The 19,277-nt window shown below is 40.5% G+C and overlaps 1 protein-coding gene across 2 annotated transcripts in view; it reads right to left on the reverse strand.

The window, feature by feature from the left end:
- CCDC39 (coiled-coil domain containing 39) overlaps nucleotides 1-19,277 on the reverse strand; it is a 127,973-nt gene that overhangs the window by 85,770 nt on the left and 22,926 nt on the right. Inside the window, exon 1 of one of the 2 annotated variants that reach the window (XM_056565278.1) lies at nucleotides 5,546-5,657. The exons of the other annotated variant lie outside the window; for it this stretch is intronic. The gene's annotated coding sequence lies outside the window, so the exon portion shown is untranslated. Of the gene's footprint in view, nucleotides 1-5,545; nucleotides 5,658-19,277 lie in introns of those variants that run through there. 2 annotated transcript variants of the gene reach the window in all.

Here is a 19,277-nt window from a genome sequence, read left to right on the forward strand (position 1 = left end):
AGGGTCTATTCACACGGCAGAATTTCCTCTTGTGGAATTTTGCCTCAAATTAAAGCCCATAGACTTCTCTGGGATTCCGCACTCCTATTCACACTTCTGAATTTCCGCTTGCGGAAATTCAGAAGTGTGAATAGGAGTACGGAATCCCATAGAAGTCTATGGGCTTTAATTTTAGGCGGAATTCCGAAAGCGGTAACTTTGCCGTGTGAATAGACCCTAACAGAGTGTATCCCGAAAAATCTAATTACTCTGGCTTAACAATGCACGATATTGGGGGAGATTTATCAAAACCTGTGTAGAGGAAGAACGGTGCAGTTGCCCGTGGCAACCAATCAGAATGCTTCTTTTATTTTTCACAGGTCTCTTTAAAAATGAAAGAAGCGATCTGATTGGTTGCTATGGGCAACTGCACCACTCTTCTTCTGCACAGTTTTTGATAAATCTCCTCCATTGTTTTTAGAATAGGAAACACTGATCAAAATGTACTGACATATTATGCAAGTACAAGATGGTTGGGCCAGCCTCACACTACGGACTTTCCGAAACGGAATTCCGTTCTGAAATTTCGCTCGGAAATTCTGGTGCAGCAGAGTCCCATTGCTGGGATTCCGATGCATAGTACACACTGCAGAGTTTTCGAGGCGGGCTCTTTGCCTGGAAAATCCCCTCGAAAAATTCAGCTAGAATATTAAAATCAATCAATGTTCTGGCGGATCACTGCTCTGCAGACATTGCCGTCTATGCCGTCCTAGCGCCGACTGTTTTAGTGCACTGCACGCACTCCAGCCGGAGATTTTGTAGGATGAAGCCCGCCTTAGGGTTTGTTTACATAATGGAATTGTCACAGTGTAAGGCTAATTTCACACTACAGAATTTCTGAGGGAATTTTAAAGTGGAATTCCACTCGGAAATTCTGCTGCACAGTGCAAACTATGGAATGTCAGCGGAGGATATTCCGTCTCTAAAAGAATGAGCTTGCCAAGGACATTGCTGTCTATGAGGACGGCAATGTCTGCACATTCTTAGCGATATCTGATTCAGTTGGAAACCCATTCACACCAATGTTAGCTTTCCGCTTGGAAATTCCATAGTGTGAATGTAAGCAAAGGAGAAATAGGCGTCCAGCACTCGGCATGCGGTAAAAACGACAGCTTTACTCTTCTTTAATAGGACACAAACACTGCGGCATGAACAATAGTGACGCATTTCAGCGGAACATGTCCGCCTTAGTCATACAAAGATACAACTGCTTCACTTCATTCTTATACCAGTTCAAGGCCACACCCACACAGGTGAAAGAAATTCCACCGGTGGGCGCCGCCTCCCAGGCAAGAGAAGAGAAGTCAAGCATAGATGTGAATTCACATTGGTACAATGCACATTACATAAAATGTTGAAATAAAACATATATGTGAAAGGACCATTAGATATATATAGTGCATAAAAACATATGCGAAAAACTGTTATCAAGGGTGCGTGGTGTGCAGCAGCGACATAATAAAAATGTGTATTAATTAATAAATAAAATATCTGTCATGAACGCTGCACAAAAAACTCTCGCCCTGCATAACGGAGGTAATATACAAAAGTAACAAAAATAAATAATCTAAATAATCTATTATTACATACAATAATATAAAAAATTGCTACATGCAAACGGAGCAAGGATGTCTACAAGTATCTATTTCATTAATAAAGAACAGTATATGGACCTACAGACATGGACTACTCGTGTATACATATTTTATTTATTAATTAATATACATTTTTATTATGTCGCTGCTGCACACCACGCACCCTTGATAACAGTTTTTCGCATATGTTTTTATGCACTATATATATCTAATGGTCCTTTCACATATATGTTTTATTTCAACATTTTATGTAATGTGCATTGTACCAATGTGAATTCACATCTATGCTTGACTTCTCTTCTCTTGCCTGGGAGGCGGCGCCCACCGGTGGAATTTCTTTCACCTGTGTGGGTGTGGCCTTGAACGGGTATAAGAATGAAGTGAAGCAGTTGTATCTTTGTATGACTAAGGCGGACATGTTCTGCTGAAACGCGTCACTATTGTTCATGTCGCAGTGTTTGTGTCCTATTAAAGAAGAATAAAGCTGCCGAGTGCTGGACGCCTATTTCTCCTTTGCTTATCTTCTACGTGTTGGTCCACACGTGTCCGAGACACGGCGGTTCTGGTGGTGAGCTGGACTTGCTCTTTCTTTCCATAGTGTGAATGTACTCTTATAGCATGGTCAAAATGACTCAGAATACCTGTGGAAGGAAATACCATATTCTTTATGAGCAGAACCATATTAAAAGAGGTAAATGTGTATATCCAGTAGGTGGTGCTAAAACACTGAGGATATATTAAAACTTATGTCTTGCCTAGTTATGTTTTTCCTCAAGAAAATGTATAATATTTGGAGATAAAAGTGACCACTCTAACTAGTTATTATGTCCATTACCAGGGATTAAGTGTGCATGTAAAACCTATTGCCTAGCATGTCTGACTTTCCGTAGTGTAAACTGTTCAAAGTTAAAACATTCTTATACGTATAAAAAAATCTTCCAGAAGATTGCGGTGTGTGTGTGTGTACATAAATATATATATGTATATATATATATATATATATATATATATATATATATATATATATATACATCTGCTTAAATGTATTCCTTAATAATATTTTATTGTTACCTGAGTCATAACAATTAACACAGATAAGTCTTGTTAAAAACTACCTTCACCTTTCGGCCACCTTCACACACATTTTATAGCTTAAAAATGTTGCATGTCTTTTCCCCAAGCATGTTTAAGTGACTTGTAGAAATCCACTTATATGTAGGGGAGAAAAAAGACAGATGTGGCGCTAATATAGTGCCGGTTATCTGTGGATAACGGATGTTAGGTAGATAGATAAGAGCCTGCTCACCTTTATGGGTTGCGCTAATGTCAGGCGCAACGCTGATGTAAGCCTTGAGCAGGTATCTTTTCCGTAGGTGCGCCGGGAGCAGCTGGCCGTCGGTCATGTCAGAGACGGCGGATATAGTACTATAGCAGATGTGGGAGGTAGGAATCCTGGCACGGGTCTCCTAAACCTTCCTGTGGGTGAAGACTTCGGCGCTGCAGCGGTACACCGGCGAGGTGAAATTATCAATCGGAGATGGTGCAGAGGATGGTGATAATTTTTTATTGTATAATCATAAAAAGAATCAGTGTTGGATGGACAACGCGTTTCGGATGGGCTCCCTCCTTCATCAGGTCCGCATGATTCTTTTTATGATTATACAATAAAAAGTTATCACCATCCTCTGCACCATCTCCGATTGATAATTTCACCTCGCCGGTGTTGCGCTGCAGCGCCAAAGTCGTCACCCATGGGAAGGTTTAGGAGACCCATGCCGGGATTCCTACCTCCCACATCTGCTACAGTATTGTAGAAATCCACTGCACACCAGATAATGTAAATGCAAGTAAGTCAGTGACTTGTAACTTCTTTATGTCTCCTTCATCTAGTGTGTCATAGATTTGTACATCTATTGAATTAAATCGTTCTTCCACTTACAGGTACTATTGTTTATTTAAAGGATTTTTAGCAACTCATTTTTTATTAAGTCTTTTAGTGACATTTTTCCATAAATCATGCAGCACATAGATTGTTCAATAATTCTACTTTGAGGGCAGGGTCACACTGTGGGGCGAGTTCCTGGCTGCGGCTGGGTAGCTCTGTGTGTCTCCCTATAGCAGCAGATTTCTACATCAGGACTATGCTGCGGTTCTGAGGTTGAATCTCCACTTGGTAGTTTTTTGAAAATTGACACTGCAGTTTTTGAGCCAAAGCCAGAAGTGTATTCAAAAGGAATAGGAAATATAAAGGAAGAACTTACACTTCTACTTCCTCATGGATCCACCTCTGACTTTGGCTCAAAAACTGCAGTGGCAGTTTAAAAAAAAAATAAAAAAACTACCAAGTGGAAATGTGCCTGATTCACATGAATGCAAAACACATTTTCAGGAGGTCTATGGGAGAAAAAAAACACCACAACTGGCTAAAAAAAAATAGCATGCTGAGATTCAGAAAAAAATTTGAAAAGAACTGGCCAAAAAATGCACCCATAAGGTGTGATGAAATAACACGTTATTTTTCCCTATTGACTTTAAGCAAACAACAATTTGAAAAAACAAAAGCTAAAAAAAACATTTGTAACAGACCAAAAACTGTTGCCATTAATTTTTGATCCAGAAAAAGGCTATAAAAAGTGTATGTGAATGAAGCCCTTACTATGTCTTGATCACTGACACAAAAAAAAATATACAATATTCTGACTTAGGCCCAGATTTATCAAAAAATGTCTACGGTAGCGCTATTTTCCCACGTTTATTTGGGTGGTGGGTTTGACTAGCGTGCATCTTATTTATCAAGAAGGTGCAGCTGGATGATGAATTTTGCGCAGCTCTGCTGTGGTGGGAAAAGCTCTACCACATACACTTTTTCTAGACGCCTGTGAGGGAGGGAAGAAGACACTTTTTGGGTCCTGAATTTGTCAGGTTAGGTGTTTTTACTTTCACAGAGCTGCCGAGACATTTTTACTTGCATTTTAGGCGCTACAATCAAATTTGATTGCGGTGTCTAAGGGGTTAAAGCCGGGCATCACCGTGATCGGTGATGTCTGGCTTTAGAGATGGGTCCTGGTGGCAGATAGCCGCCAGGAACACCCAGCTAGGACACGTGATCATCTCCTGAGCGTGTGTCATAGAAGGGGAGTGGGATACTGTCGTCCAAAAGAGGTTAAAGGTTGAATTGTGGAAGATAGAAGTGATTCTCATGCCTACTGTTGGTGGTGAAGCTTTGCGCCTAAATAAGTACCTGTGTGCTCAAAATAGCGACTTTTGACAAAAGTCGCAAATGATAAATACATGACCACTGCATGGTCAAAAAGAAAAAGTTCTACGGGTAGGCAAAAAGAGTGAAACTGTTTATATCAAAAGACGCATAAAAGTCGCTAAATATGCTGCTTGCACCTGAACTGCGCCAAAATATAGACAAAAAAATGCTCTAAATGCAATGCAATGATAAATGCAATGATAAATCTCCCCCTTAGTGTGTATTCACACGGCAGAATTTCTGCATGCGGATTCCACCTCAAATTAAAGCCCAATAGACTTCTATGGGATTCCCCACTCCCATTCACACTTCTGAATTTCCGAATGTGATTCCGCACAGATTCAGCATCAATTCCGTACCAATTCTGCACAAAATCCGCCCAAGCCGGACACAACCAAATGAAAGCAGAAGCGGAATTGGTGCTGATGTGCGGAAATTTTGCTGTGTGAATAGACCCTTAGTCTTCTCAAGAACCTTATTTAAATCCATAAATTAAGAGTAATAACAGACCGGCATTGCTTAGAATCACTGCTGTAAAATGAAATGATCTAGGCGGCAGATAACATTGTGTGGTAATTCTGGGTGCTGGATCTTGTGAAAAGTAGTGATGAAATCCAGTATATTTGATAGAAAAGTATGAGATTGCACTCACCAGTAGTATTCACACGATCAGGTTTGATCTGGCCAACAACCGTTCCTCATAACCCACAATTGACAGTATAAGCAAGTAAAAATGCAGCGTAAATCATGGAGGTGGGAAACAATATCAGCTTCTAATGAGAAAAAAAAATGCAAAAAAGGAAATCATGATGCAAATGTGAACAATGCTACTGTTACGCCGAGCGCTCCGGGTCCCCGCTCCTCCCCGGAGCGCTCGCTTCTCTCTCGCTACCGCAGCGCTCCGGGCAGCTCCACTGACCCGGTGCGCTGCGATACCGTCTCCAGCCGGGATGCGATTCGCGATGCGGGTAGCGCCCGCTCGCGATGCGCATCCCGGCTCCCGTACCTGACTCGCTCTCCGTCTGTCCTGTCCCGGCGCGCGCGGCCCCGCTCCCTAGGGCGCGCGCGCGCCGGGTCTCTGCGATTTAAAGGGCCACTGCGCCGCTGATTGGCGCAGTGGTTCCAATTAGTGTGTTCACCTGTGCACTCCCTATTTATACCTCACTTCCCCTTCACTCCCTCGCCGGATCTTGTTGCCATTGTGCCAGTGAAAGCGTTTCCTTGTGTGTTCCTAGCCTGTGTTCCAGACCTCCTGCCGTTGCCCCCGACTACGATCCTTGCTGCCTGCCCCGACCTTCTGCTACGTCCGACCTTGCTTCTGTCTACTCCCTTGTACCGCGCCTATCTTCAGCAGTCAGAGAGGTTGAGCCGTTGCTAGTGGATACGACCTGGTCACTACCGCCGCAGCAAGACCATCCCGCTTTGCGGCGGGCTCTGGTGAAAACCAGTAGTGACTTAGAACCGATCCACTAGCACGGTCCACGCCAATCCCTCTCTGGCACAGAGGATCCACTACCTGCCAGCCGGCATCGTGACAGCTACTATACTGAAGTGGCTGAACATAGAGGTGCCCTCACAGTTGTACCAGTACTGAGCAGCATAATGAGGAGGTACATGTTACTTAAACAGGGGGACATTTATCATCCTATGCATCCGTGACCCCCAGGACGAAGGATATCGCCAAAACATGCGTTGGGGTGGCGTCACTCCTGCTGCACTTTTGCACTTCATTTATTCATTTGAGGTTGGTATTGTTATTGCATGCACTTTAAAGACTTATGTCTCTCTATTACTATGCACAGCTTATCTATTGCCTCTGTTTGTATCATTTATCAGCTTTACATGTGCTGGCAGCAGTGACATCCTTTGTTTGTCCTATTTCCCTCCTGTGTTAATTTTCCCCATTTATTGTTTTTAAACTGCAAATAATAAAATAATTCTATTTTAATTGAAATGACTCAATTTTCCTTGTTTATTATTCTTATTTAAGGAGTTCATATATGAAGCCCTTAGGTACCAGGTTCCCTATTTTCTAGTGATATACATACTATCATTTTATTATCATAATTTTTTTCCATTATTTATTACTATTCTTGGTAGAACCTATTAGGTATCCTGCTATTTATGTATTAATTCTAATATTCATCCTAGCACCTGGCATAAGATGCAATTTTTTAGTGCAAGCACCCACATTATTTAATTTCTTTATGCCTGATCAAATATGCCAGCAAATGTAATGCTGTGTGAACATACAGGAAAACTTGAACATTAGAATGTACTGTAGGTTACCACAATCTGTGAATTCCAACCAGGTTTTGTTAGGCCCCATCTAACTTCTTCAGGGATCCTCTGGTTCTAAACTAAATGCCATTGGAAATCATCTTGTGCAAACTGCGGTTCAAAAAAGGTATCATAAATATTACATATAAACTAAAAAGGATTTAGATAAAGAAAAAACATTTACCTCTGTATGGGTCTTACCATAAGCTTTAAAAAGTGTTTGGTTGAGACATTTCCTAATTCAGGTGGGTGGTGGCCAACTTATTACTGGCTATATTTAACCCCTTAAGGACTCAGGGTTTTTCCGTTTTTGCACTTTCGTTTTTTCCTCCTTACCTTTTAAAAATCAAAACCCTTTCAATTTTCCACCTAAAAATCCATATTATGGCTTATTTTTTGCGTCACCAATTCTACTTTGCAGTGACATTAGTCATTTTACCCAAAAATGCACGGCGAAACGGAAAAAAAAATCATTGTGCAACAAAATAAAATAAAAAACGCCATTTTGTAACTTTTGGGGCCTTCCGTTTCTACGCAGTGCATATTTCGGTAAAAATTACACCTTATCATTATTCTGTAGGTCCATACGGTTAAAATGATACCCTACTTATATAGGTTTGATTTTGTCGCACTTCTGGAAAAAATCATAACTACATGCAGGAAAATTTATACGTTTAAAAATGTCATCTTCTGACCCCTATAACTTTTTTATTTTTCCACGTATGGGGTGGTATGAGGACTCATTTTTTGCGCCGTGATCTGAAGTTTTTATTGGTATGATTTTTGTTTTGATCGGACTTTTTGATCACTTTTTATTTATTTTTTAATGGCATAAAAAGTGACCAAAATAAGCTTTTTTGGACTTTTGAATTTTTTTGCGCGTACGCCATTGACCGTACGGCTTAATTAATGATATATTTTTATAGTTCGGACATTTATGCACGCGGCGATACCACATATGTTTATTTTTTATTTTTTTTACACTGTTTTATTTTTTTTATGGGAAAAGGGGGGTGATTCAAACTTTTAGGGAAGGGGTTAAATGACCTTTATTAACACTTTTTTTTACATTTTTTTTGCAGTGTTATAGGTCCCATAGGGACCTATAACACTGCACACACTGATCTCTCATCCTGATCACAGGCGTGTATTAACACGCCTGTGATCAGCATTATCGGCGCTTGACTGCTCCTGCCTGGATCTCAGGCACGGAGCAGTCATTCGCCGATCGGACACCGGGGAGGCAGGTAAGGGCCCTCCCGGTGTCCGATCAGCTGTTCGGGACGCCGCGATTTCACCGCGGCGGTCCCGAACAGCCCGACTGAGCAGCCGGGTCACTTTCAGTTTCACTTTAGAAGCCGCTTCTAAAGGGTTAATACCGCACATCGCCGCGATCGGCGATGTGTGGTATTAGCCGCGGGTCCCGGCCGTTGATTAGCGCCGGGACCGACGCGATATGATGCGGGATCGCGGCGCGATCCCGCTTCATATTGCGGTAGCTGGCGCAGGACGTAAATATACGTCCTGCGTCGTTAAGGGGTTAAAGGGGTATTCCAGGAATTTTTATTTGACTATGCTACAGGGGCCGTAAAGTTAGTGTAGTTCATAATATAGTGTCTGTACCTGTGTGTGACGTTTTTCTCACAATTCATCTGTGATTTTCACTCCAATATTTATTTTTAACAGCATACAAAATGACTGTTGTCTCGGGATTTCCCAGCTTGCAATGCGGCTGAGACCTGACCTCACTAGTCAGCTGATGACAGGGAGCCTGTCTGCTTCAATGGCTGGAGCAATCGCTTGGTGGGAGAGAGAGCAATCTACAACTAATGCAACAGCTGTAGACACCCTGATTGAAAACCACAGGTCTTTTGAAGGGATGTAGCTCATTTATCTTTCAATGGGTGGGAGGAAGGAAAATGGAATTGTGGGATTTGTAGTCAAAAAAAGAAAACTGAAACAGGAAATACCAGTTCACAAAAAGCTAGCCACAATGTTGTGGTAATCTCACAACATTTAGCCCCAAGACAAGCGCAGATCCTTCCTAAGCATGTCCAATACTGTCTGCCAGGTACTTACTAAAATCACCTTATGGTGGATAATCCCTTTAAATCATGATAAATAACTTATTTTTTTTTAAATTAAATTCTAATAGCTGTCAAACAAAAATGGCAATAATTGCAACATTTGCATATAGGGAGCGATCTGTTAATCAGGGCTCAGGACCACTCTGATGCCTTATTTCTGGCCAAAGATACAACACTGAGTGAATCATAGGTTGTTGTGATAAGCCTATCAGTGTTTCATGCTGTATCCCCCAATGAAACATCTTTTTTCCTCTAATTGTAATGTAATGCACTCCTAATGACAAGATTGCCTGTGTCCATACATAACATATAATCTAATCTTTCCACCTTCTTGAAGCAGATGACATATTCAAAAATTATTTAGGGTAAATGCACACTGAAATATCCACAGCAAATCTACACGAAATCCGTGCAGATTTGATACATGTTTTACCTTCCCCATTGACGTACAGTATGTTGGCATGCTGCAGACTTTAAATCCACGCTGTCAGCACAATTTCCACTGTGTGTAGATGAGATTTTATAAATCTCTCTTACTTTGCCGGTACTGCTGTGGATTTGACATGCAAATCTTTGCCGAAAATCTGCAGCAGATCATTATAGTGTGCAGGAGCCCACTGGGCTATGTTCACACGGCAGAATTTCTGTGCAGAATTCTGCTGAAAAATTCTGCTTGGAAATTCCATAAAATTTACTGCACATAGGTCCAGATTTATCAAACTGTGTGAGAGAATAAATGGAGAGATTTTCCCACAGCAACCAATCACAGCTCAGCTAACAAGATGTGGTAAAGTGAAAGCTGAGCTGTGATTGGTTGCTGTGGGAAAATCACTCTATTTTTTCTCTCGCACAATTCGATAAATTGTGTTGAATGGGGATTCTGCTGTCCCATTCATGTGGCAGAATTTCTGCTTTCCAGATTCTGCAAAAACATTGAATGGGGCTTTGAAATTCAACAGAATTCTGTGTTTTGAACGAAATTTTGCAATACTGCAAAAATTCCGCAGTAAGCTTTGCAGAACAGAATTTGAGCTGAATCACAGAAATTCTGCTGTCCACACTGCAGACATTCTGCCAGCAGAATGTTTACAATGGGATTCTGCTGCTGCTTAGTTCAAACCCCGGCGGAAAGTATATCTGCTCAAAGAATGAACATTTTCATTCTTTGGATAGAATTCCACTGGGACTGTAGTGCCGGAGACGGTAATGTCCTACTGTTGAATATTATTTGCATGTGGCAGTGCCTGCTGCAAGCGGACATTTAGCTTGCGGAATTTCTGCTGGCTGAATGTCCGTAGGGTGGACAAACCCTTAAAGGGGTTCTCCGGCCCAAGACATCTTATCCCCTATCCAAAGGATAGGGGATAAGATGTCAGATCTTGGTGGTTCCCGCCGCTGGGGACCCCCGGGATCTCGGCTGCAGTGCCCACGTGTTGCGGCTTCCGGCAGCGCTGGAGGCTCTCATCCTAACGCCTCACCACCACGGTGACGGGAGATTGTGACGTCACAACTCCGCCCCCATGTGACGTCACGCCCCATCCCCTCAATGCAAGTCTATGGGAGGGGGCGTGATGGCTGTCACGCCCCCTCCCATAGACTTGCATTGAGGGGCGGGACGTGACATCACACGGGGGCGGAGTCGTGACCTCACAATCTCACGTCACCGTGGTCGGGACCCGAAGCCTTCAGCGTTTCCGGAAGCCGCAACAGGTGGGTGCTGCAGGCGAGATCCCGGGGGTCCCCAGCGGCGGGAACCACCAAGATCTGACATCTTATCCCCTATCCTTTGGATAGGGGATAAGATGTCTTGGGGCTGGAGTACCCCTTTAAAGTGGATCTGTCAGCTGAGTATGCCATCCTATGTAAATGTAGCATTTTAAATATACTGTCTTCATGAGGGGAGTGCAATTTTGGCTAAAAGAAAAAAATGGACCTGTAGTTTAAATATGCTGCCCTTACATACGACATACCATTCCGGTGTTGTAACGTGATAAAAAAAAATAGTACAACAGGATTACATGGCTAAAATGACATTCGATGTGGATTATTGGGTCCACTCACAGTCATGCAAATGGTTTGCCGCCATAGCCCATCAGTTGTGACAAACATATAAATAATATTCTACTGTGTATTCAACTGTATCCTGATATTTTGAAAAGCATTGGAGATGTAATATACCAATTATTCATGTCATTTAAATTGAGAAACATTCAGTGAAAACCTGGCAAGTGTGACCTCTTCACTTGTGTACATTATAGGATAGCAATATCTGCGTGTTTCACTTGGGCAGGCTGTTCCCAGCTCTTAAGCTCAGTTGAGCTTCAGTGCCTCTCTAGATTTGATGCATTCAAAACACAATGAGGGGAGGAGAAGAGCTGGAGACTAGAGAAGCAAATGATGCAGACATAAAACTGGGATCAATCCTTGAAAGATAGACACTGATCAAAAACTCCTTCACATCACATTGTACGGTCGCCAAAATGAACTCTTCATGTGGAAAGTAATGACCAATATCCTGTGTTATCCTGAGATTTAATGGCTTAAGACCTTATTCATGAGAAGACACTTGGCCTTCATCCACAGGCTATCCATAGAAGGTGAACCCAAAGTCTTCCCCTGTCAAATGATTTATATTATTCTTTCCATATCTCTTATATGTGTAGAAATAGATGCTCGGTGTGACGCTCTGGCCCAATAGAACATTACATGTAACATTATTTCATTTATGCCAAGGTAAACATAAAGGTAATTTCTAAACAAGGGATGAACCAAAAAATACGGTCCTGTGGAGAGAAAGCCACAGCTTCTGAATCATAATAAGGCTAGAGAAAAAAAATCCACTTCCTTTGAGTTTTGATCTTTCAGTGTATCCTCCCATTTCCAGACATAACAAAAAAGGGCCATTAATGTTTTTAAACACGGGTCTGAACTAGAAAACACGGCAGCAGATTAGTATTATTTGCACAAAAGCAAATTACTTTAAATTTGCTGTTATTTTTTCCCCTTTGTTCCAGATACATAAAAGCATGTTTTTTTTTCTTTGCTAACATACGCCTGTCTAGGCAGAGTGAAGTACATGACAATTGAGTAAAATCCATTATCAAATAGATAGAACAGCCTTTTCAGCATGTCTTTACATGGGAAAATGTTCTCCTGCTTGAACAATGACGTTAAAAGTCATGTAGGAGTTTATTAAACTACGGTAGTATGCAAGGTATGGAGAGGCAAAGTAACTAACTGTACATAACCTTACAGAGGACCCTCTAAAATGTAATGTGCTGCAGAATATGTTGGTGCTATATAAAGAAACATCATAATCATTATTATTTTTATTATTGTGTGTGTGTCTATACAAAAAATACTCATGAATAAATAGCACGTATTACTCAACATTTGATTGGAAATATATGTGCAAAATTCAACTGCAACATTCACTGTACTGAATGGACCCTTCATGCTTCATGGCACTTCTTAAAGCCATTTCATAGCTGAGCATACAAGAATTACAGATAGCATAATGTGTTCCAGAGCTGCAGAAAGTGTTCTGCCAAGCACAAGGAAATTCTTACTTCAAGTAGATATGAAAAAAACTTTTCAAAAAAGGTGTGAGGGGAGTGCTACTAAAATATAACTTTTAATATATAAAATTAAAATACACCACTATAGTGATAGTGAACCAACACCATCTAAAAAACTAATACACAGGATCCACTCAAGGTTACCACCCGTATGGTGGATTTACCAATATACAGAGCGCCACCAATCCGGTGGATTTAATATATAAATATATAACGTTCTCTACGCGTTTCTGCCCTAATCTAGAGCGTCATCAGGAGAACTTCATACATATAGAAAGTCTCAACAATGTGGAAATGTGTGAGATAAAGAGATAACAATAGCGTCACTCAATATATTAACATAAGTAAATGCGTGTAGCACCCCTATGCTAGGTGCCACTATGCGGGTGTAATTGATCTACATGTGGCACCCCGATACTAGGTGCCACTATGTGGGTGTAATTAATCACAGCGGATCCAAAAGGGATAACAGTCCGTGGTCCGACTCCCAGTACAGTCCGCTGATGTAACCGCCAATTACAGGATCCCGGTAGGTGCGCTAACCCGCATTGGCGGGGAGCCAGTAACAGTCCGACAGGCTTCTATGCGCTACCTCGCCAAGTAGATATGATGCCGATAGATAATGCAAAAACTTCTGTACTAGTCGGAAAATTTCTGATAAATGTCAAGACTTTTCAGAATGTTGGTACCATAAAAAAAAAAATCCCTAATTGTCCTTTTTTGTCTACATTCAATTCATCGCTTTTTGACTAATAGATATTATGGTGTCTCGCCACATCCACAGACTACTACATGGCAAATATATTTAGTGCTATTAGTGGTCCTTTGTAAAATAGCAAATTTAAATAGTCTCTGTCATAAACACAGCCCATTTTGGCCTTGAGGACACAGCCAACTTTCATTTTTGCATTTTTGTTTTATTCCTACTCTCCTTTTAGGAGTCATAACTCTTTTAGTTTTCCACCTATAGACCCATATAAGGGCTTGTTTTTTGTGCGACCAATTGTACTTTGTAATGAAGCCTTTCATTGTACCATAAAATGTCCTGCGATGCCAAAAATTTATTTTTTGTGGGCGAAAATGTAATTAAAGAAAACTGCAATTTTGCTACTTTTGAGGGTTTGGTGTTTACACAGTGCACTGCAAATTTTACATTTTTAAAATTTTTTGTAAAATGGCAAAATAAGGGTGAACTTATTTTTTATTAGGGGAGTTTTTTTTATAGGCTTAAATTTTTCATTTTACAATTTTTTATTCCACCATAAGGGACTTTTATATGCAATTATTAGATTGCATTCATTGTATTAATGTTGTGCCTATGACATAGCATTATACAGTGAGATCCACTGATATAGCCTGGCTAAGACAGGCTGCATCAGTGAATTCAAGATTGGGAGTACGATAGGCTCCACTGACTAAAGGACAATATTTACTTTCACTTTAGACACCATGATTGGCATAGATCACAGCATCTGAAGGGTTATATGATGGGCAGGGGCGAGATCACCGCTGCCTGTCATTAGCAGTGAATATCTGGCTACAGGTAGCCGATACTCACTAGCTGAAGTGAGCACATCTCCTATGCTCACTTTAACTCCTTAAGGACGCAGGGCATACCTGTAAGCCCTGAGTCCGCTCCCTTTCAATAACGCGGGGCTACGGTGTGGCACCACATCATAGCGGGTCGGGCCCAGCCTCTAACAATAGCCGGGACCCGTGGCTAATAGGGTGCGGCACTGATCGTGGTGCCCTGCGCTATTAACCCTTTAAACGTGGTGTTCAAAGTTGATCACCGCATCTAAAGTGAAATACACTGCTTCCCGCTAGCTCAGCGGGCTGTTCAGGACGGCCGCAGTGAAATCGCACCATCCTGAAAAGCTGGCAGACATAAGGAGGGCCCCTACCTTCCTCCTGCTTGGTCGAATGAGTGCTCAGTGCCTGAGATCCAGGCATGAGCAGTCAAGAGGCAGAATCATCGATCAATGATATCCTATGAGATAACAAAGATCAATGTAAAAGATCAGTGTGTGCAGTGTTATAGCCCCCTATGAGGGCTATAACACTGCAAAAAAATGGGGAAAAAAAAGTTAATAAAGATCATTTAACCCATTCCCTAATAAAAGTTTGAATCACCCCCCTTTTTCCAAAATAGCATATTTTTGGTCACTTTTTATTTCATGAAAAAATGAATAAAAAGCGATCAAAAAGTCAGATCAATACAAAAATGGAACTGCTAAAATCTTCAGATCAAAGCTAAAAAAAATGAGTCTTCATATCGAAAAATTTAAAAGTGGGGGGGGGGGGAAGGGAAACATGGGGTATTTCCATACTCAGGAGCAATTGCGATACACATTTTGTTTTTGTTTTTTCTCCTTTTACCCCTTATGAAAAGGAAAAGTTGGGGTCTACACCTGCCTGTTAGTGTAAAAAAATAAACAATTTTACACTAACATGCCGATGTTGCACCATACTTTTTTTTTTCACAAGAGGTAAAAAGGAAAAAAAGATTTTTGTAAGAGTGGTCCGTGAAAATGAAAAATTTTATTTTTCATTTGCACAGCCCACTGTCCCAAAGATCTATCAAGCACCAGTGGGATGTAAATGCGCACTGCACCCCTTATTAAATTCTGTGAGGGGTGTAGTTTCCAAAATGGGGTCACGTATGGGGGGGTCCACTGTTCTGGCACCACGGGGCTTTGTAAACGCACATGGCCCCCGACTTCTATTCCAACCAAATTCTCTCTCCAAAAGCTCAATGGCACTCCTTCTCTTCTGAGAATTGTAGTGCGCCAGCAGAGCACTTGATGTCCACACATGGGGTATTTCCATACTCAGAAGAGATGGGGTTGCAGATTTTGGGGGACATTTTCTCCTATTACCTCTTGTAGAAATGTAAAATTTCCTGAAAAAACAGAATTTTAGTAAAAAAAAAAAAATTTTAATTTAAACATCCGACTTTAACAAAAAGTAATCAAACACCTGTTGGGTGTTAAGGCTCACTGTTCTCCTTGTTACATTCCTTGAGGGGTGTAGTTTCCAAAATAGTGTGCCACATTGTTTTATTTGTTTTATTTTTTGATGTTCTGGCACCATAGGGGCTTCCTAAATGTGACATGCCCCCCAAAAAACATTTAAGAAAAACCTCACTATTCACAATCCCATTGTTGCTCCTTCACTTCTGAGCCCTCTAGTGCACTCTCACAGAGCACTTAACATCCACATATTAGGTATTTCTTTACTCAAGAGAAAATGGGTTACAAATTTTAGGATGATTTCTCTTCTTTTACCCCTTGTAAATATTCAAAAACTGGGTCTACAAGAACATGCGAGTGTAAAAAATTAAGATTTTGAATTTTCTCCTTCACTTTGCTGCTTTTCCTGTGAAGCACCTAAATGCTTAACACACTTTATGAATGTCATTTTGAATACTTTGAGGGGTGCAGTTTTTATAATTGGGTAATTTATGGAGTATTTATAATATGAAGGCCCTTCAAATCCACTTCAAAACTGAACGGGTCCCTGAAAAATTCTGATTTAGAAAATGTTGTGAAAAATTGGAAAATTGCTGGTGAACTTTGAAGCCCTCTCATGTCTTTCAAAAGTAAAAGCATGTCAACTTTATGATGAAATCATAAAGTAGACATATTGTATATGTAAATCAATATATAATTTATTTGGAATTTCAATTTTCCTTATAAGCAGAGAGTTTCAAAGTAAAAAAATTAAATAAAAAAAAAGAAACATTTTCAAATTTTTCATCAAATTTAGGATTTTTTTTTTTTTTACCAGGAAATGATGCAAGTATTGATGAAAATTTACCACTAACATAAAGTAGAATATGTCACGAAAAAACTGTCTTGGAATCAGAATGAAAAGTAATAGCATCCCAGAGTTATTAATGCTTAAAATGACAGTGGTCAGATGTGCAAAATATCCTCGGGTCCTTAAGGTGACAATGGGCTGAGTCCTTAAGGGGTTAAGGACCAGGCCTTAGGTGAAATGGGAAAAAAAAAACATAAAAATCCAATTTCACAACATTGGCCCTCATTTACTATTCTAAACCCGACCTCTTTTGTCGGGTTTTTTTGTCGCATCTTTGTCTGCGCCATGTCGCAGACATCCTGCGACACGATGCAACATTTTTTCCCGACGGACCCGATGTGGATTCTCCCGAACCCGAAAAAGGGGCGTTACCCGACATTTCTTAGCTTTCCCACGTATTTATTAAGGTTTCCAACCCGAATTTGTTGAATTGTTGTGGATTTTTTCCCGACAGCTCAGAGGAGTTGGAAACCAAAACCTACAAAACCCACGTGCGACAAACAGGATGCGACATAATAATAAATACCAGGGGAAAAAAAGCAGTCGGGTAAGAAAGCAACATAGACTTACAACCCGATTTTCTTAGTAAATGAGGGCCATTGTTTTCATTCAACGTGCAGTAAAAAGTTATCTGTATTATCTAGGTCAGTACAATTGCAACAATATCAATTTGTATGTTTTTTTTTATTATGTTTTAATAGTTTTTAGAAATAAGAAACAAATAATGCTTTCATTCTCCATATTCTGCTTTCAGAGCTGTGTTTGGGCCCATTTTTATGCATTGTGATTTGTAGTTTTTATCAGTACCAATTTGGCATGGATTAGACTTTTTGATCACTTTTTATTCAGTTGTTTGCAGATGTGATTTGACCAAAAACCTTGCAATTCTGGCATTTGATATTTTAACAATTCTGCACACGGTGATACCACGTTCTGCATGTGGGGGTTCTGTAGCAACGATGAAGCGCATTAATATTTAAATACTACTGTCAGCATTTTAAATAATCATGTAATAATCACAAATCATGAATTGCATTCTAAATGGATGTTTTAGATTACAAAAAAATGAAAAAGAAGCATAATAGATTTCTTTGTTTCACATACTAATGAAGTATCATAAGTATTCTTTACTTTAACATATTTACAGCAACCAGAGAGATATAGGTGGAGATTTATCAAAACTTGTGCAAAGGAAAAGTTGCCCAGTTGCCCATAGCAACCACTCAGCTCTACTACTACTTCTTTCATTTTTAGGAAGGCCTGTGAAAAATGAAACAAGCAATCTGATTGGTTGCTATGGGCAACTGGACAACTTTTCCTCTGCAAAAGTTTTGATAAATCTCCCCCCAAACCCTTATAAACTGTTTACTATTTCATACCTTTCAAGAGCCCCTTTTTATTGGGAACAGTCCCTACTTTTGACCCAAGTCCTTCTGTCTCTTTTTGCTTCTCAAATGTCCCTCTTTATGACTTGGGAAATAGGTTCTTCATAGCTCCATGAGATATCTGTGTGGGTCCTAACTGCATATTAGACCCCAAACTGAATATCATGTTCTGTAATTTTGATGTATTTAGAAATGTATTTAAATTTACAATAGTAAATGTATTTAAAAAGTACCTGTCACCAAATAAACTTTTCTAAACTAACTCAGGCTATGTGGCCTAACTACTCCTAACACCCCTCCCACCCTTTAAAAAAATTTCAGAGCTTTAAAAAGCTCTGTATCTTACCTTTCTTCTTGCTCACATAGTGCAATTTTCCAGCAGGAGAAAGTGGGTGTTTCCCAGCAGTCAAGACATCACTGAAGCCTGCTGGGGTTTACTTCTGCCCTCACATTGTTGCAGAGCTGTGATGAATAGCAGACCTCAAGTTCTGTGCAGCAGCTTTTTAGTCTGTGTATCTTTCAGAGAGGCTTTGTGTAGCTCTCAGTCTGTACAGCTTTCTGTGAGGCTCGGTGCAGCTGTCAATCAAGCTCAGTGCAGAGAGAAGCACTTCCTGAGTTTGGTCTCCTCCTAGGCCAGGAGGAGACCAAACTCACTGTATTAATTGTGGCAGGGAACAGAACAGAGCCACCTAGTGGCCGTTTTTTCTATTACAATTTAGACATATTTATGTTGATAATTTTAAAAGCAAGTGAATTGGAAAGTGTCTGCTAATTACATAAGGAGCAATATATTAAACGTTTTATATGGTGACAGGTACCCTTTAAAATTCAACTTTCATACAATAAATCATTAAAGGGTTACTCTGGACCCAAGACATCGCTTTCGGCAGTACTTACAGGTGGGAGCTGCATGCTAGATTGCAGGGGGTCCCCAGCGGCGGGACCCCTGCGATCAGACTTCTTATCCCCTATCCTTTGGATAGGGGATAAGATGTCTTTGGGCCGGAGTACCCCTTTAATGTCCCTCTCTGACCATTTAACAAATTGGGAGGTGTGCTATTATGGACTTAAGTAGCATAGATGCGCCTGACTGAAGTTAGGATTAAGCAAATATCATTTTACTGACCACATTTATTTATATTTTACATTGCTCAGATTTAAAACATTAGCAAACAATTATAGCTACAGTTTACAGAGAACAGTTTGCTTCTCTTGTTATATCATGACTTATG

This window comes from Hyla sarda, chromosome 3 (assembly GCF_029499605.1).
Source record: "Hyla sarda isolate aHylSar1 chromosome 3, aHylSar1.hap1, whole genome shotgun sequence".
Classification (NCBI taxonomy): Eukaryota; Metazoa; Chordata; class Amphibia; order Anura; family Hylidae; genus Hyla; species Hyla sarda.